Source organism: Oncorhynchus keta, chromosome 20, assembly GCF_023373465.1.
Source record: "Oncorhynchus keta strain PuntledgeMale-10-30-2019 chromosome 20, Oket_V2, whole genome shotgun sequence".
Lineage (NCBI taxonomy): Eukaryota > Metazoa > Chordata > Actinopteri > Salmoniformes > Salmonidae > Oncorhynchus > Oncorhynchus keta.
Window position 1 is genome coordinate 17,080,301 of NC_068440.1, and position 19,335 is coordinate 17,099,635.

The window sequence follows — 19,335 nt, forward strand, 5'->3', positions numbered from 1 at the left end:
TGTTGTGCTCAACTACTCAGCTCTGTCTGGGTGAAGGACCCGAACTGAAAAGAGGCGCCCTTAAACCTGCCCATATAAATACCTTGACATAGAGTTATATAGAGGGCACACCTGCCACGAGTGTCCTCACCCACATCTATGTCCTGCAGCCACATCACCGAGCAGGGAATTCTGTACAAAGACTAAAAAACAACTATAGGGGAAAATGATTAAAAAAAAACAACTGGCAGTTCCTTTGGCTTTACCAGCATAAATCATCAACAAACGTCAGAAAACCATTAATACATACCCAGATAGTGGCTTCCTCTACTCAGACAATCATAAATACTTAGGACTTCAAGTCACATATCATATAATAAAATAGGACACTTTACAATGTATGTGTTATTGGTTTTCTGATGATTGGTGATGATATATACTGGTATCTTTTTAAAACCTTTGTTAGTGCAATGTTTACTATTAATTTCTCATTGTTTTTTTGTTGTTCTGTGTTCTCTCACGTTTGGATGGGGGGGGGGACTGGGGTAATTAATAGAAAGTCCCCATGAGGGGCTCTCTCTAGCTGAAAGTCTGTGTGTGTGTGTGTGTGTGTGTGTGTGTGTGTGTGTGTGTGTGTGTGTGTGTGTGTGTGTGTGTGTGTGTGTGTGTGTGTGTGTGTGTGTGTGTGTGTGTGTGTGTGTGTGTGTGTGTGTGTGTGTGCGAGAGAGAGAGAGAGAGAGAGAGAGAGAGAGAGAGAGAGGGGAGAGAAAAACATTTCAAAGTTGCTCAAACTGTCAACTTTCTAAGCGTTTTTGACACCCAGCATTGCTCCTCCTGCTCAGCATTGTTGCAACATCACATTTCAAAGTTAAGGGTCAAAGTTTTGGATAGGGTTAAAACATAGAATGTATGCATTCATTTCAATTGGTTAAGTAATGGGTTAAGGTTTGGGACCAGTACCTGATTTTGAAAGCATTTCCCAACGTTCTCAGGACATGGATGACTAAAGGATAGACATCAAATTTCAAAGTCCCTTTTGAGCGATCTGCCTGTCTTGCTGAAAGGCTGGCTGAGACACACTGTCACAGGAGAGAGGGAGAAGAAGACAGATACTTTTTATGGGCTCTGAGGGCATGTCTTGTTGAAAGCCTGGCTGAGGCACACTGTCACAGGAGAGAGGGAGAGAGAGAGAGGCGTATTTTTTTTATATGGCCCATTTTGCTGAAAGGCTGTGACACACTGTCATGGGAGAGTTAAAATGGAGGTACAAAACTGAAGGCCCTGTAGACGAGTGTGAAATCTAATCACACTTCTTCTGCTATTGAGAAAGCTAGTGAGAGGTAGAGTGTAGACTGGTGGGGATGAGAGGGGATGCACTGTAGTGTGAAGAGATACAGCAGGAGAGAGAGAGAATTGGAGAGTGGAGGCAGAATATGTCTAGAAGAGAATGTGGGCAACATTTCTGTCCTCCAAGATTCCCAAAATATCCTGAACATTTGAAATAGACGGGATGGCACTTTATCTCACTTTGGAATAAAACACTGCAGCGAGCGATTGCATTTTGTCTAATGTTTTTATGTTTATTGTGTATCCTTGAATCCACCCCTGCCTATGGAAAATGAATCCGCAGAACCAGAACAGCAAGTGCAATCGCTTTGGGAGATATCGTCTAGTATTATTATTTTTCTCCTTCACGCGTTGTCCATGGGCAGGACCGAACATAATCACAAACTGATGGGGAGAAAGGTGGCTGTTGCCTAGTGAAACAACCCTGGTGTAGGTGGTATTCCCAGGGATATATATATATATATACATACAGTGCATTCGGAAAAGTATTCAGACTTTCAAATTTTGTTAAGTTACAGCCTTATTCTAAAATGGATAAAATTATTTTTTTCCTCATCAATCTACACACAATACCCCATAATGACAAAGCAAAAACAGGTTTAGAAATGTATGCAAATTTATTTAAAAAATAAGTTTTTGCATAAGTATTCAAACCCTTTACCCAGTACTTTGTTGAAGCACCTTTGGCAGCGATTACAGCCTTGAGTCTTCTTGGGTACAATCTTGGCACACCTGTATTTGGGGAGTTTCTCCCATTATTCTCTGCAGATTCTCTCAAGCTTGTCAGGTTGGGTGGGGAGCGTCGCTGCACATCTCTTTTAAAGGTCTCTCCAGAGATGTTCGATCTGGGCTCCCGAGTGTGGCAGCGGTCTAATGCATTGCATCTCAGTGCTAGAGGCATCACTATAGACCCTGGTTCGATTCCAGGCTGTATCACAACCGGCCATGATTGGGAGCCCCATAGGGTGGCGGACAATTTTCCCAGTGTCATCCGGGTTAGGCCATCATTGTAAATAAGAATTTGTTCTTACGTGACTTGCCTAGGTAAATGAATGTTAAATCAAATAAAAGGTCCTGCTCTGGAGCAGGTTTTCATCAAGAATCTCTCTGTACTTTGCTCCATTCACCTTTCCCTCGATCCTGACGAGTCTCCCAGTCCCTGCCGCTGAAAAACATCCCCACAGCATGATGCTGCCACCACCATGCTTCACCGTAGGGATGGTGCCAGGATTCCTCCAGATGTGATGCTTGGCATTCAGGCCAAAGAGTTAAATCTTGGTTTCATCAGACCAGAGAATCTTGTTTCTCATGGCCTGAGAGTCCTTTAGGAGCCATTTGACAAACTCCAAGCGGCCTGTCATGTGCCTTTTAGTGAGGAGTGGCTTCCGTCTGGCCACTCTTCCATAAAGTGGTGGAGTGCTGCAGAGATGGGTGTCCATCTGGAAGGTTCTCCCATTTCCACAGAGGAACTCTGGAGGTCTGTCAGAGTGACCACTGGGTTCTTGGTCACCTCCCTGACCAAGGCCTTTCTCCCTTGACAGCTCAGTTTGGCCAGGCAGGCAGCTCTAGGAAGAGTCTTGGTCTCCAAACTTCTTCCAATTTAGAATGACAGGGGCCACTGTGTTCTTGGTGACCTTCAATGCTGCAGAAATGTTTTGGTACCCTTCCCCAGATCTGTGCCTCGACACAATCCTATCTCAGAGTTCTAAGAAAACTTCCTTTGTCGTCATGGCTTGGTTTTTGCTCTGACATGCACTGTCAACTGTGGGACGCTCTATATACAGTTGAAGTCGGAAGTTTACATACACTTAGGTTGGAGTCATTACAACTCTTGTTTCAACCACTCCACACATTTCTTGTTAACAAACTATAGTTTTGGCAAGTCGTCTAGGACATCTAATTTGTGCATGACACAAGTAATTTTTCCAACAATTGTTTACAGATACATTATTCAACTTAGAATTCACTATATCACAATTCCAGTGGGTCAGAAGTTTACAAACACTAAGTTGACGGTGCCTTTAAACAGCTTGGAAAATTTCAGAAAATCATGTCATGGCTTTAGAAGCTTCTGATAGGCTAATTGACATCATTTGAGTCAATTGGAGGTGTACCTGTGGATGTATTTCAAGGCCAACCTTCAAACTCAGTGCCTCTTCGCTTGACATTTTGGGAAAATCAAAAGACCTCAGAAAAAAATTGTAGACCTCCACAAGTCTGGTTCATCCTTGGGAGCAATTTCAAAATGCCTGAAGGAAACATGTTCATCTGTACAAACAATAGTGCGCAAGTATAAACAGCATAGACCACACAGCCATCATACCACTCAGGAAGTAGACACATTCTGTCTCTTAGAGCTGAATGTACTGATTTGCGAAAAGTGCAAATCAGTCCCAGAATAACAGCAAAGGACCTTGTGAAGATGCTGGAGTAACCAGGTATAAAGGTATCTATATCCACAGTAAAACAAGTCCTATATTGACATTACCTGAAAGGCCACTCAGCAAGGAAAAAGCCACTGCTCCAAAACCGCCATAAAAAAAGCCAGACTATGGTTTGCAACTGCACATGGGGACAAAGATTGTACTTTTTGGAGAAATGTCCTCTGGTCTGATGAAACAAAAATATAACTGTTTGGCCATAATGACCATCGTTATGTTTGGAGGAAAAAGGGGGCGCATGCAAGCCGAAGAACACCATGCTTTGCTGCAGGAGGGACTGGTGCACTTCACAAAATAGATGGCATCATGAAGCAGGAAAATTATGTGGATATATTGAAGCAACATCTCAAGACATCAGTCAGGAAGTCAAAGCTTGGTCACAAATGGGTCTTCCAAATGGACAATGAACCCAAGTATTCTTCCAAAGCTGTGGCAAGATGGCCTATGGATAACAAAGTCAAAGTATTGAAGTGGCCATCACAAAGCCCTGACCTCAACCCCATAGATAATTTGTGGGCAGAACTGAAAAACCGTGTGTGAGTAAGGAGGCCTATAAATCTGACTCAGTTATACCAGCTCTGTCAGGAGGAATGGGCCGCAATTCACCCAACCTATTGTGGGAAGCTTGTGGAAGGCTACCCGAAAGGTTTGACCCAAGTTAAACAATTTAAAGGAAATGCTAACAAATATTAATTGATTGTAAACTTCTGACCCACTCTGAATGTGATGAAAGAAATATAAGCTGAAATAAATCATTCTCTCTACTATTATTCTGACATTTCACATTCTTAAATAAAGTGATGATCCTAACTGACCAAAGACGGGGAATTTTTACTCTGATTAAATGTCAGGAATTGTGAAATACTGAGTTTAAATGTCTTTGGCTAAGGTGTATGTATCTTCCGACTTCAACTGTAGACAGGTGTGTGCCTTTCCAAATAATGTCCAATCAATTTAATTTACCACAAGTGAATGCACTGTATGTACTACATGGCCAAAAGAATGTGGAGACCTGCTCGTCAAACATCTCATTCCAAAATCAATTGCATTAATATAGAGCTTGTCCCCCTTTTGCTGCTATAACAGCCCCCACTCTTCCTTAATGGCTTTCTTCAAGATACTGGAACATTGCAGCAGGGACTTGCTTCTATTCAGCCACAAGCACAAAATCATCTAAAATGTCATTGTACTGTTAAGATTTCCCTTCACTGGAACTAAGGGGCCTAGACTAAACCATGATAAACAGCCACAGACCATTATTCCTCCTCCGCCAAACATTACACTTATTGCTCCTAGACATTTCCACTTCACAATAACACCACTTACAGTTGACCGGGGCAGCTCTATCTAGCAAGGCAGAAATTGAAAGAACTGACTTGTTGGTCACTGAGCTCTTCAGTAAGGCCATTCTATTGCCATTGTTTGTCTATAGAGATTGCATGACTGTGTACTCAATTTTATACACTAAGTTGAAGGAGTGTCCATACTTCTGTATATATGGTGTGTACTATACATTACCGTTCAAAAGTTTTAGAACGCCAAATCATTCAAGGGTTTTTCTTTATTTTGACTAATTTATACATTGTAGAATAATAGTGAAGAGGTTCAAACTATGAAATATATGGAATCATGTAGTAATCAAAAAAGTGGCAAACAAATCTAAATATATTCTATATTAGAGATTTTTCAAATAGCCACCCTTTGCCTTGATGACAGCTTTGCACACGCTTGGCATTCTCTCAACCAGCTTCATAAGGCAGTCACCTGGAATTCATTCCAATTAACAAGTGTGCCTTCTTAAAAGGTCATTTGTGGAATTTCTTTCCTTCTTAATGCATTTGAGCCAAACAGTTGTGTTGTGACAAGGTAGGGGGGTATACAGAAGAAAGCCCTATTTGGTAAAATACCAAGTCCATATTATGGCAAGAAAATCTCAAATTAGAAAAGAGAAATGACAGTCCATCATTACTTTAAGACATGTAGATGTCATCCCTCATAGATGTCATCCTAACTAATTCGCCCTCCAAATACACCTCTGCTGTTTTCAATCAAGATCTCAGCGTCCACTGCCTCATTGCCTGCATCTGTAATGGGTCTGTGACCAAACGACCACCCCTCATCACTGTCAAACGCTCCCTGAAACACTTCTGCGAGAAGGCCTTTCTAATCGACCTGGCCGGGGTATCCTGAAATGACATTAACCTCATCCCGTCAATTGATGATGCCTGGCTATTCTCTAAAAGTGCCTTCCTAACCATCTTAAATAAGCATGCCCCTCTCAAAAAATGTAGAACTAGGAATAGATATAGTCCTTGGTTCACTCCAGACCTGTCTGCCCTTGACCAGCACAAAAACATCCTGTGGCGTTCTGCATTAGCATCGAATAGCCCCCGTGATATGCAACTTTTCAGGGAAGTTAGGAACAAATATACACAGGCAGTTAGAAAAGCTAAGGCAAGCTTTTTCAAACAGAAATTTGCATCCTGTAGTACTAACTCAAAAAAGTTCTGGGACACTGTAAAGTCCATGGAGAATAAGCATCACTACTCTGGACGGCTCTGACTTAGAATACGTGGACAACTACAAATACCTGAGTGTCTGGTTAGACTGTAAACTCTCCTTCCAGACTCACATTAAGCATCTCCAATCCAAAATTAAATCTAGAATCGGCTTCCTATATCGCAACAAAGCATCCTTCACTCATACCTCCAAACATACCCTCATAAAACTGACCATCCTACCGATCCTCGACTTCGGTGATGTCATCTATAATATAGCCTCCAACACTCTACTCAACAAACTGGATGCAGTCTATCACAGTGCCATCCGCTTTGTCACCAAAGCCCCATACACTACCCACCATTGCGACCTGTACGCTCTCGTTGGTTGGCCCTCGCTTCATACTCGTCGCCAAACCCACTGGCTACAGGTTATCTACAAGTCTCTGCTAGGTAAAGCCCCACCTTATCTCAGCTCACTGCTCACTGATAGCAGCACCCACTCGTAGCACGCGCTCCAGCAGGTATATCTCACTGGTCACCCCCAAAGCCAATTCCTCCTTTGGTCGTCTTTCCTTCCAGTTCTCTGCTGCCCATGACTGGACGAATTGCAAACATCTTTGAAGCTGGAGACTCACATTTCCCTTTAAGCACCAGCTGTCAGAGCAGTTTACAGATCACTGCACCTGTACTTAGCCTATCTGTAAACAGCCCATCTATCTACCTAACTCATCCCCATACTGGTATTTATTTATTTATTTTGCTCCTTTGCACCCCAGTATCTCTACCTGCACATTTATCTTCTGCCGATCTATCATTCCAGTGTTTAATTGCTATATTGTAATTACTTCGCCACCATGGCCTATTTATTTCCTTAACTTACCTCATTTGCACTCACTGTATATAGACTTTTTGTTTTCTTTTGTTCTACTGTATTATTGACTGTATGTTTAGTTAATTCCATGTGTAACTCTGTGTGGTTGTATGTGTCGAATTGCTACGCGTTATCTTGGCCAGGTCACAGTTGCAAATGAGAACTTGTTCTCAACTGCCTGGTTAAATAAAGGTGAAAAAAATAAATGTTGGTCAGTCAATCCGATACAATTTCGAGAAATTTTTGAAAGTTTCTTTAAGTGCAGTCACAAAAACCATCAATGATGATGGTGGAACTGGCTCTCATGAGGACCGCCACAGGACTGGAAGACCCAGAGTTACTTCTGCTGCAGAGGATAAGTTAATTAGAGTTAGCAGCCTCAGTAATAAATGCTTCCCAGAGTTCAGTAACAGACACATCTCAATATGAACTGTTCAGAGGAGACTGTGTGAATCAGACTATTCATGGTGGAATTTCTGCAAAGAAACCACTACTAAAGTACACCAATAATAATAAGAGACTTGCTTGGGCCAAGAAACATGAGAAATGGACATCCAACTGCCATGTCTTTGGGAGACATGGTGTGGGTGAACAGATGTGTATTTCCCTTCATAAAGCATGAAGGATGAGGTGTGATGGTGTGGGGGTGCTTTGCTGGCGACACTGTCAGTGATTTATTTAGAATTCAAAGCACACTTAACCAGCATGGCTACCAAAGCCTTCTGCAGCGCTGCACCATCCCATCTGGATTTGGCTTAGTGGGACTATCATTTGTTTTTCAACAGGGCAATGGCCCAACACACCTCCAGGCTGTGTAAGGGATATTTTACCAAGAAAGAGAGTGATGAAGTGCTGCATCGGATGACCTGGCCTCCACAATCCCGACCTCAACGATATTGAAATGGTTTGGGATGAGTCGGACTGCAGAGTGAAGGAAAAACAGCCAACAAGTGCTCAGCATATGTGGGAACTCCTTCAAGACGGTTAGAAAAGCATTCCAGGTGAATCTGGTTGAGAGAATGCCAAGAGTGAGCAAAGCTGTCATCAAGGCAAAAGGTGGCTATTTGAAGAATCTCAAATGTAATTTTTATTTTTTATTTGTTGAACACTTTTTTGGTTACTACATGATTCCATATGTGTTATTTCAGACTGCTGATGTCTTCACTACTTGTCTACAATGTAGAAAGTAGTACAAATAAAGAAATACCCTTGAAGTAGTAGGTGTTCTAAAACTTTTAACCGGTAGTGTATATACACAGGGAATCCTGGGTCTGGGTGAGAAAATATTTATCCCCCCTGGGCCATGTCTAAACTCCTTCTCCTGGTGTTCATCTAGACCAGTGGAGTAGATGCCCCCTAGCTCTCCCTTACTGATCACTAGCCACTCAACATCCATCAAGCTCCTGCAGTCTGTGTATGTGTGTGTGTTCAAATGTGCACTTTCAGTATCCAGCCAGCCTTTGCCCTCGTCCCCCCATCCCATCTTTCACCCCCACAACCTGTCTGCCTGGTGGGAAGGAAAAAGCCCTATGACATACATTATTACCTATGGGATTGACAGAGAGGAAGCACTTCACCGACCTACATCAGTTTAATCCAGCTGGTTTCATCAGCCCTCAATGTGTTACTTCCTTTGCTGTAGAAGTCAACCTTTTCAAAGTTGTTTAAAACACCCTCGGTGTAAATACCACCTTGTTCTCACAGACCAATTTAAGGGTAATCCAAATGGTTTGCGATGAGTCGAATTGAAGGAAAAGCAGACAACAAGTTCTCAGCATATGTGGGAACTAGTCCAGAAAAATGAGGTTGTCTTGAGTGGGTCGTCGTTTGTAGAATACTCGTGAAGACATCAACACCATGAAATAACACATGGAATCATGTAGTAACCAAAAAAGTGTCTGCTAATGTATTCACCAGCTCTCACATCAGAATTAAACCTTTATCCATCTTTCACAAATTTAAAATTTCAAAGTGTTTAAGTATTAACTCTAGATGTTTTTTTTTTAATTTGACCCCTTTTTCTCCCCAATTTCATGGCATCCAATTGTTTAGTAGCTACTATCTTGTCTCATCGCTACAGAGACAAAGGTTGAAAGTCATGTGTCCTCCGATACACAACCCAACCAAGCCAAGCCACACTGCATCCAACCCAGAAGCCAGCCGCACCAATGTGTCGAAGGAAACACTGTGCACCTGGCAACCTTGGTTAGCACGCACTGTGCCTGGCCCGCCACAGAAGTCACTGGTGCGCGATGAGACAAGGATATCCCTACCGGCCAAGCCCTCCCTAACCCGGACGACGCTAGGCCTATTGTGCCAGTTACGACAGAGCCTGGGCACGAACCCAGAGTCTCTGGTGGCACAGCTGACGCTGCAGTACAGGGCCCTTAACCACTGCGCCAACCGGGAGGCTACTCTAGATTTTTAAGGTTAGGAATTAACTTTGAAATCTTAAGGTAAGGCATTTCACTTTTTTTTTTACTAGGCAAGTCAGTTAAGAACCACTTGTTATTTTCAATGATAGCCTAGGAACAGTGGGTTAATTGCCTTGTTCAGTGACAGAATGACAGATTTTTACCTTGTCAGCTCAGGGATTCGATGTTGCAACCTCCCGGTTACTATTCCAACACTCTAACCACTAGGCTTCCTGCCGCCCCATTAACACAGAATGGTTACGGCAAGAGTTAAGGTTTGGGATGAACCAAAAATAACTTTCTATTGCTGGATTTCAACTTGCATCCATTGTAATCAAAGGAGATGCTTATATCCATCTGCCATCCCTGTCCACAACACCCTAGCAGAACCAAAACCTACTTGAAGGTAACAGCGCTCACTGTTGCCCCTAGTGGCTGGTTTCCAGGTCATATGCCAATGTCCAAAGCCATGGATGGACGTCCGATACTGACTTGAATCATGGATGACCTGGCTGGAGAATCCAGCACACTCTGTTAGCACAGATTTACACATTGGTTACAGGAGATAAAACGTCAAACATCATCACATTTACTTCAAAGAGCACTGGCCCTTCAATATCAAAATAAGTCACGGCTGCTTCAGGGCTTTGTCATTTGCACGTCTCTCATTTCAAAATGTCAACTCGAATATATTGATGACTTCATTGATTTCTTTTGCGATGATTATGTTTGTAATATTCTTGGCTGTTTCTTGTTCATTATTTTCAGCACCCATCCTGCAGACGTTGTTCATAATTGCTGTCCCACAATATTTGGACTCGGGTCACACTCTCTCTTTTGCTCTTTGCCAGTCAGCACCACACCAGCACCTGAGGCCATTTTCATTTAACATTCACCAAGTCTAGTCTCTCTCTACTCTGTCTAATCTAGTTATCTAATCAAATCCGCTCCAGAATGAAGTCATATCAATCTTTTAAAGGTGTCCTCTCTAACTGCAATATTCAGTTAGCTTTTCCTATTAAAAAATGCACTAAACTCAGACTGCACAGCGCTGTAAAAATATTTCATGACCAATACCCCAGTGATGGCACTAGCTTTGAAGTGCCTCTTTGAATCCAGAAATGTGTGTGTGTTGTGTGTGTTTTGTCTCGCCGCCCTGTTGCATACCCAGCATCCTCAGCTACCCATGCAGCGGCTTCTGCCTCTCATCTAGCTGTCTGATGTACCGACACGCCACACCTTGCACTGCGTTCGGGAAAATAAACCTGCACCCCGATTAAGCTCTTAAATAGGCGTGCGGTCGCTGCCCCTGCCAGACAATTACTATATGGAACGTGCTAAGACTGCAAGCAGTCCCCTCTAAGATAGGCTACATGTTATCAAATAATGCAGTGAGTTGATGAGTTCATGTTGTTATCAAACCACCGCTGAGGGGTACTGGTGTTTACCTTACCAGTCCAGCATGATCCCAAATCTGTTTGTGCTGTGTAGCCAACTCCTATGGTTATTGCGTTTAATGGTCCTCTAGATAGGCCGAAATGCTTTAAAACATCCCCTGAAGTAAATGGTTGTTTACGTGGACTTACTAAAACCTCTTCATTCCCCATTTGGCCTGAATGCCACACTTAGCTCTCTTCACTTCTTTTTCCTGTCCTTATGTAGCACGTTGTGCCTGGCTCCAAAAGAGGTTGATCTTGTCCAGCTCAGCTGTTTACTTTTACACAGTTCTAACGTTTGGAGTATTCCAGAGGTAACCTGGTCCCATATCTGTATGTGCTGGCTTGACAGATCTGGGACCAGTGTAATCCAGAGGTAACCTGGTCCCATATCTGTTTGTGCTGGTTTGACAGATCTGGGACCAGCGTAATCCAGAGGTACCAGAATGACATAAAAAAGGTGCACACCTCAGTCCTCATACATAGACAATGGGAATGTGAATGTTACACAGCTAAACTAAAACACTTATTAGTTTCCCAAGCTGCTTCTGTTGGTTTAAAGTGATCCTCTGTGGCTCAGTTGATAGCTTCTAGGAATTGATTGTTATGCTAGCAATGCCAAGGTCATGGGTTCAACTCTAGCAGGGATCACATACGCTTACTAAAAATGTATACACTGTCTGTGGTAAAAGTTGCCTTGGATAAAATCTTGTGCTAAGCGGCATATATAAAGTAAATAAATCAGGGATCTAACACACACACACACACACAGAATATTTGAGTATGATTACTGGTCCATCAGGTCATGGCCCAGTCTCTTCTTCACTTAGTTCTGGAGATGGAGAGATGGAAGAAACTGTTGAAATACTCAGAAGCCGCAGCAGTCAGTCCATTAAAACAAGGCACAGATTCAGCCTGTTTTTGGATTTTAAACACGGTTTATCTTTATGTATAGTAATGAGCTACAGAGTTGATTAGAGTGCTGCATTCCATTTCTGAAAGTGCATAATCAGCAAGCCTAGGTACGGAGTAGGAAAACTGTTACAGAATGCAGTTTGCATCGTCACTTTTCAGCTTATATCAAATGAAATCAAATTGTATTGGTCACATACACATGGTTAGCAGATGTTATGGCGAGTGTAGCGAAATGCTTGTGCTTCTAGTTCAGACCTCGCAGCAATATTTAACATGTAATCGAACAATTCCACAACAACTACCCAAAACACATAAATCTAAGTAAAGGAATGGAATAAGAATATATTCATATATATGGATGAGTAATGACAGAGCGGCATAGTCAAGATGAAATAGGTGGTATAAAATACTGTATATACATATGAGATGAGTGATACAAGATATGTAAACATTATTATAGTGGCATTATTAAAGTGACTAGTGATCCATTTATTAAAGTGGCCAATGATTTCAAGTCTGTATGTAGGCAGCAGCCTTTCTGTTTCAGTGATGGCTGTTTAACAGTCTGATGGCCTTAAGATAGAAGCTGTTTTTCAGACTCTCGGTCACAGCTTTGATGCACCTGTACTGACCTCGCCTTCTGGGTGGTAGCCGTGTGAACAGGCAGTGGCTCGGGTGGTTGTTGTCCTTGATTATGTTTTTGGCCTTCCTGTGACATCCGGTGCTGTAGATGTCCTGGAGGGCAGGTAGTTTGCCCCCAGTGATGCGTTGTGCCAACCGCACCACACTCTGGAGATTCTTGCAGTTGTGGGCGGTGCAGTTGTTATACCAGGGGGTGATACAGCCCGACAGGATGCTCTCAATTGTGCATCTGTAAAAGTTGAGGGTTTTAAGTGACAAGCCAAATTTCTTCAGCCTTCTGAAGTTGAAGAGGCGCTATTGCGCCTTCTTCACCATACTGTCTGTGTGGGTGGACCATTTCAGTTTGTCCGTGATGTATACGCAGAGGAACTTAAAACTTTCCACCTTCTCCACTGCTGTCCCGTTGATGTGGATAGGGGGGTGCTCCATCTGCTGTTTCCTGAAGTCCACGATCATCTCCTTTGTTTTGTTGACTTTGAGTGAGAGGTTGTTTTCCTGACTCCACATGCTGAGTGCCCTCACCTCCTCCCGGTAGGCGGTCTCGTTGTACTGTTGTGTCATCTGCAAAATTGATGATTGAGTTGGAGGTGTGCGTGGCTACGCAGTCAGTTTCCTACCTTCACTACCTGGGGGCGACCGTCAGGAAGTCCAGCACACAATTGCACAAGGTGGGGTTGAGACCCGGGGCCTCAAGCTTAATGATGAGCTTGGAGAGTACTATGGTGTTGAATGCTGAGATGTAGTCTATGAACAGCATTCTTGCATAGGTATTCCTCTTGTCCAGATGGGATAGGGCAGTGTGATGGCGATTGCATCGCCTATTGGCCTATCGCCTATTGTGACCTATTGGGGCGGTAAGCAAACTGGAAGTGGGATTAGGTTGACAGGTAAGATGGAGGTGATATGATCCTTGACTAGTCTCTCAAAGTACTTCATGATGACAGAAGTGAGTGCTATGGCGCGAAAGTCATTTAGTTTAGTTACGTTTGCCTTTGGGTACAGGAACAATGGTGGCCATCTTGAAGCATGTGGGGACAGCAGACTGGGATAGGGAGAGATTGAATATGTTCGTAAACACACCAGCCAGCTGGTCTGCTCATGCTCGGAAAACGAGGCTAGGGATGCCGTCTCGGCCGGCAGCCTTGCGAGGGTTAACACATTTAAATGTCTTACTCACGTCGGCCACGGAGAAGGAGAGCCCACAGTCCTTGGTAGCGGGCCACGTCGGTGGCACTGTATTTTCCTCAAAGCAGGCGAAGAAGGTGTTTATATTGTCTGGAAGCATGATGTCGGTGTCCTTGACGTGGCTGGTTTTCCATTTGTATTCCGTGATTGTCTGTAGACCCTGCCACATACGTCTTGTGCTGAGCCGCGAGTTTCTCATAACAAGCTGCAGACCACATAACCTACTGAGAGAGATTTCATCTATATTCTTTGAATGAGCTGTATTCCGCCATAACCCAACAACCAAAATGCTTACACAGAGGCAGTGCTCCTAGTAGCCGGGGACTTTAATACAGGGACACTTAAATCAGTTTTACCACATTTCTATCAGCATGTTAAATGTGCAACCAGAGGGAAAAGAACCAATACTCCACACACAGAGACCCATACATAGCTCTCCCTCGCCCTCCATTTGGCAAATCTGACCATAATTCCATCCTCCTGATTCTTGCTTACAAGCAAAAATTTAAGCAGGAAGCACCAGTGACTAGATCAATAAAAAAGTGGTCAGATGAAGCAGATGCTAAGCTACAGGACTGGTTTACTAGCACAGACTGGAATATGTTCCGGGATTCCTCCAATGGCATTGAGGTGTACACCACATCTGTCATTGGCTTCATCAATAAGTGCATCAATGATGTCGTCCCCACAGTGACAGTACGTACATACCCCAACCTGAAGCCAGGATTACATGCAGCATCTGCACTGAGCTAAAAGGCTAGAGCTGCCGCTTTCAAGGAGTGGAACTCTAACCCAGAAGCTTATACGAAATCCCCGCTATGTTCTCGGACAAACCATCAAACAGGCAAATCGTCAATACAGGACTAAGATAGAGTCGTACTATACCGGCTCTGACACTCGTTGGATGTGACAGGGCCTGCAAACCATTACAGACTACAAGGGATGCACAGCTGAGAGCTGCCCAGTGACACGAGCCTACCGGACGAGCTAAATCACTTCTATGCTCACTTTGAGGCAAATAACACTGGAACATGCATGAGAGCACCAGCTGTACCAGACGACTGTGTGATCATGCACTCCGCAGCCGATGTGAGTAAGTCCTTTCTACGGGTCAATATTTACAAGGTTGCAGGGTAGATTACCAGGATGTGTACTGTGAGCATAAGCTGACCAACTAGCAAATGTCTTCACTGACATTTTCAACCTCTCCCTGACCGAGTCTGTAATACCAACATGTTTCTAGCAGACCACCATAGTGCCTGAGCCCAAGAACACTAAGGTAACGTGCCTAAATGACTACCGACCTGTAGCACTCACGTCTGTAGCTATGAAGTGCTTTAAAAGGCTGGTCATGTTTCACATGAACACGATCATCCCAGAAACCTTAGACCCACTCCAATTTGCATACCGCCTATGTGAGAATGCTATTTATTGACTACAGCTCAGTGTTAAACACCATAGTGCCCTCAAAGCTCATCACTAAGCTAAGGACCCGGGGACTAAACACCTCCCTCTGCAACTGGATCCTGGACTTCCAGACGGGCCGCTCCCAGGTGGTGAGGGTAGGTAACATCACACCCGCCACGCTAATCCTCATCACAGGGGCCCCTCAGGGGTGCGTGCTCAGCCCCCTCTTGTACTCCTTGCTCACTCAAGACTGCACGGCCAGGCACCGTTCCAACACCATCATTAAATTTGCTGATGACACAACAGTGGAAGGCCTGATCACCGACAACAACGAGACAGCCTATAGGGAGGAGATCAGATACCTGGCCGTGTGGTGGCAGGACAACAACCTCTCCCTCAACGTGATCAAGACAAAGGAGATGATTGTGGACTATAGGAAAAAGAGGACCGAGCACGCCCCCATTCTCATCGATGGGGCTACAGTGGAGCAGGTTGAGAGCTTCAAGTTCCTTGGTGTCCACTTCACCAACACAATTCACACCATGACAGTTGTGAAGCGGGCATGGCAAAGCCTATTCCCCCTCAGGAGACTGAAAAGATTTGGCATGGGTCCTCAGATCCTCAAAGGTTCTACAGCTGCAACATTGAGAGCATTGGCTGCATCTCTCTCTGGTATGGCAACTGCTCAGCCTCCGACCGCAAGGCACTACAGAGGGCAGTGTGAATGGCCCATTACATCACTGGGGCCAAACTTCCTGCCATCCATGACCTCTATACCAGGCGGTGTCAGAGGAAGACCCCAGAAATTGTAATAGACTCCAGCCACCCTAGTCATAGACTGTTCTCTCTGCTACCGCATGAAGAGCGGTACCGGACCGCCAAGTAGATTCAAGAGGCTTCTAAACAGCTTCTACCCCCAAGCCCTAAGACTCCTGAACATCTAGTCAAATGGCTACCCAGACTATTCACATTGCCCCTCCCCTCTCCCCACACCACTGCCACTCTCTGTCATCTATGCATAGTCACTTTAATTAATTCTACCTACATGTACATACTACCTCAAATAACCGGTGCCCCCACACATTGACTCTGTACCGGCACCCCCCTGTATATATTGTTATTTTATTTTTTACTGCTGCTCTTTAATTACTTGTTACTTTTATCTCTTATTCTTATCCGTATTTTTTGAAACTGCACTGTTGGTTAGGGGCTCGTAAGTAAGCATTTCACTGTAAGGTCTACCTACACCTGTTGTATTCCGCGCATGTGACTAATACAATTAGAATGTGACTCCACTTTGTCTCTATACCGACATTTCGCTTGTTTGATTGCCTTGCGGAGGGAATAAATACACTGTTTGTATTCGGCCATATTCCCAGTCACCTTTCCTTGGTTAAATGCGGTGGTTCGCGCTTTCAGTTTTGCACGAATGCTGCCGTCTATCCACAGTTTCTGGTTATGGTAGGTTTTAATAGTCACAGTAGGTACAACATCTCCAGTACACTTCCTTATCAACTCACTCACCAAATCAGCGTATACATCAATATTATTCGCTGAGGCTACCTGGAACATGTCCCACTCCGCGTGATCAAAACAATCTTGAAGCGTGGATTCCGATTGGTCAGACCAGCGTTGAATAGTTTTTAGCATGGGTACATCCTTTTTGAGTTTCTGCCTATAGGAAGGGAGGAGCAAAATGGTGTTGTGGTCAGATTTGCAGAAAGGAGGGCGGGGGAGGGCCTTGTATGCATCGCGAAAGTTAGAGTAGCAATGATCCAGTGTTTTACCAGCGCGAGTGCTACAGTCAATATGCTGATAGAATTTAGGTAGCCTTGTTCTCAAATTTGATTTGTTAAAATCCCCATCCACAGTATATGCAGCCTCGTGATTTATGGTTTTCAGTGTGCATAAAGTCCAGTGAAGTTCCTTGAGGGTCGTCGTGGTATCAGCTTGAGGGGGGATATACCGATGATTCATTTATCATCGGTAGGTAGCCACTGACAACAAGAGAATTGTGGTTTTAGATTGGTGTTCTGATTCTAGGAAAACACACTTAGATTGTCATGAGTTCCATTAATATACCTGTTGAGAGAACAGTGTTGACTTTCAGATTAGAATGAAAAGGGCATCACCATCACCCGTTGACAACAACGGTTTGTGATTTCATTTTGATTTGAGATTGAAGCTTTGGACCACAGAGATGCAATATCAGAGTTCTATTCAATTCTGTGCTTTCTAGTTAAACCATTGCAATGGCCTTGAGTTCCATTCATCTATATCAGACAAAATAGTATAAATAATTGTTTGAATACAGTATCCAATCATATACACAGTACATTTTGCAGTGTTAAATCAGCACTATAAGAGTTAATTTTAACACTACCTCAGAAAGAAAAATGGTCCCACTCTACAGTGTAAAAAGTATTCTGATTATACTGTTACATTTCTGTTAATGTCACACTCTGTAGTGTAAGAAATTAACACTGCATTACACTTGCTAGTGTCACTCAAATGTAACACTTGGGCTGAATTAACACAGTGTCATTTTTGTTCAACACTAGGGTTAATCTAGAGTTAACACTAATAAAAAGTTTACATTTACATTTCTGGTTACTCTGTCCTGTGTATAAACAATGCTTTCTGGAGTTACAAAATAACAATGAATCCAAACAGAACAATTGCATAATGTCCCTAACATATTTATTTAGTGCTTCAAATATAAAACTGGGATTGTATTACAATTTTAGCACATACTTTTAAAAACAAAGGCATTCTGTAATGTCAAGATACATGGATTCTGGAATGTACCACTTGAAGTAAGTGCCCAGTGAAAATCTTACATTTAAAAAGTTCATATTCTGTTAATTCATACCCAAACAATGAGGTTGACTTGTTCAATACTGGTATGTGGCCAAAGGATAAACTGGATTTCTTTCCCTTCTAAAATCATTAAAAAAATGGTTTGCTATGATAGATGGTCTACCCTTGAGGATGCGCTTGAGTCCATCAGCAGTCCACTTCCATTAATATTTGTAATGACTGGTATATACCCACTCAACATTCCATCAGAGAAAAGCTGTTTTTATCATCCTTAATTAACTTGCATTTTTTTGGGAGGGGAAACTATTTCACTCATACTCAAGAAATCCCTAAATACTGGGCAGTTACTTTATGAACATACCATGTTTTAATTTCTTTTTTTAAACTAGCACTGGAGATGGTTACATTTCAACAGTAACCAAAGTAAGACGCTGATATGAATAAAAAAAAAATCGAAGACGAGTTTGACACCATGTTTACATCGATAAAGCAACCTACTCAAAGTTGCAATAGGTGACAATACTGAACCACCTACCAAAAAGAATTTGATCCATAAGCCATTTATTTGTAAGTCAAATGGTTTGCATTACATAACGTCATTGACATCAAATACCTTAGACAGCCCACCTCGCTTCAGTAAGACTTTATTAAACACATGGAAATGGTCATCAAAACAAAAACGTAAGGGGTGAGCCAACCAATAGAACTTGCTAATCTTTCACAACAATTTCCTTGATTTTGTAAAACAATGGCACGTCGTTGATTACTTCAACAGGTACGATCAAGCCAACGCGATAGTCAGCACCATGGTGCTTCACCAGGATAACATTTGTGTGCACTGAGACATTCAATCTAGTAGCAATCTCAGGACCTTCTTTCATGTCCTTGAGCAGTACCATCGTCCCTGGACCTATGGCTATTTTGTCCTGGCTGAAGATTCCCATTTATACGCAATGTTGGTGACTTTTGGCTGGTGTAATGGTGATATTTTCTCATCTCTAGCTGTGTTTTAAAGAAGTTGTCTTTCCCTTCATAACGAATAGACCATGTGTAAAGAATTGGCCCACTATTCATTATACACCGAGGATAATGTGTTATGAAGGGATGCCTGTGATGCTCAGCAATTAAGTGTTTCAGATAGTCATACCCTCAGTTAATAACACTGGAGAAAACACAATATTCACGGTCTGTAGTAGTAACGGTAGCATTTGCCAGTATTTATCATCATTCTGAACCAGATCACCAAATAAGGGCATTTCGTGGCGAAGACACAGAGGTTGGACAGTATTTAGGCCCAAAGCATTGCTTTCATCATTTTGACTGCAGGTGGACAAATCCATCTCTCTGTGTAGCCATAGTTAAATGACTATTCTTTTT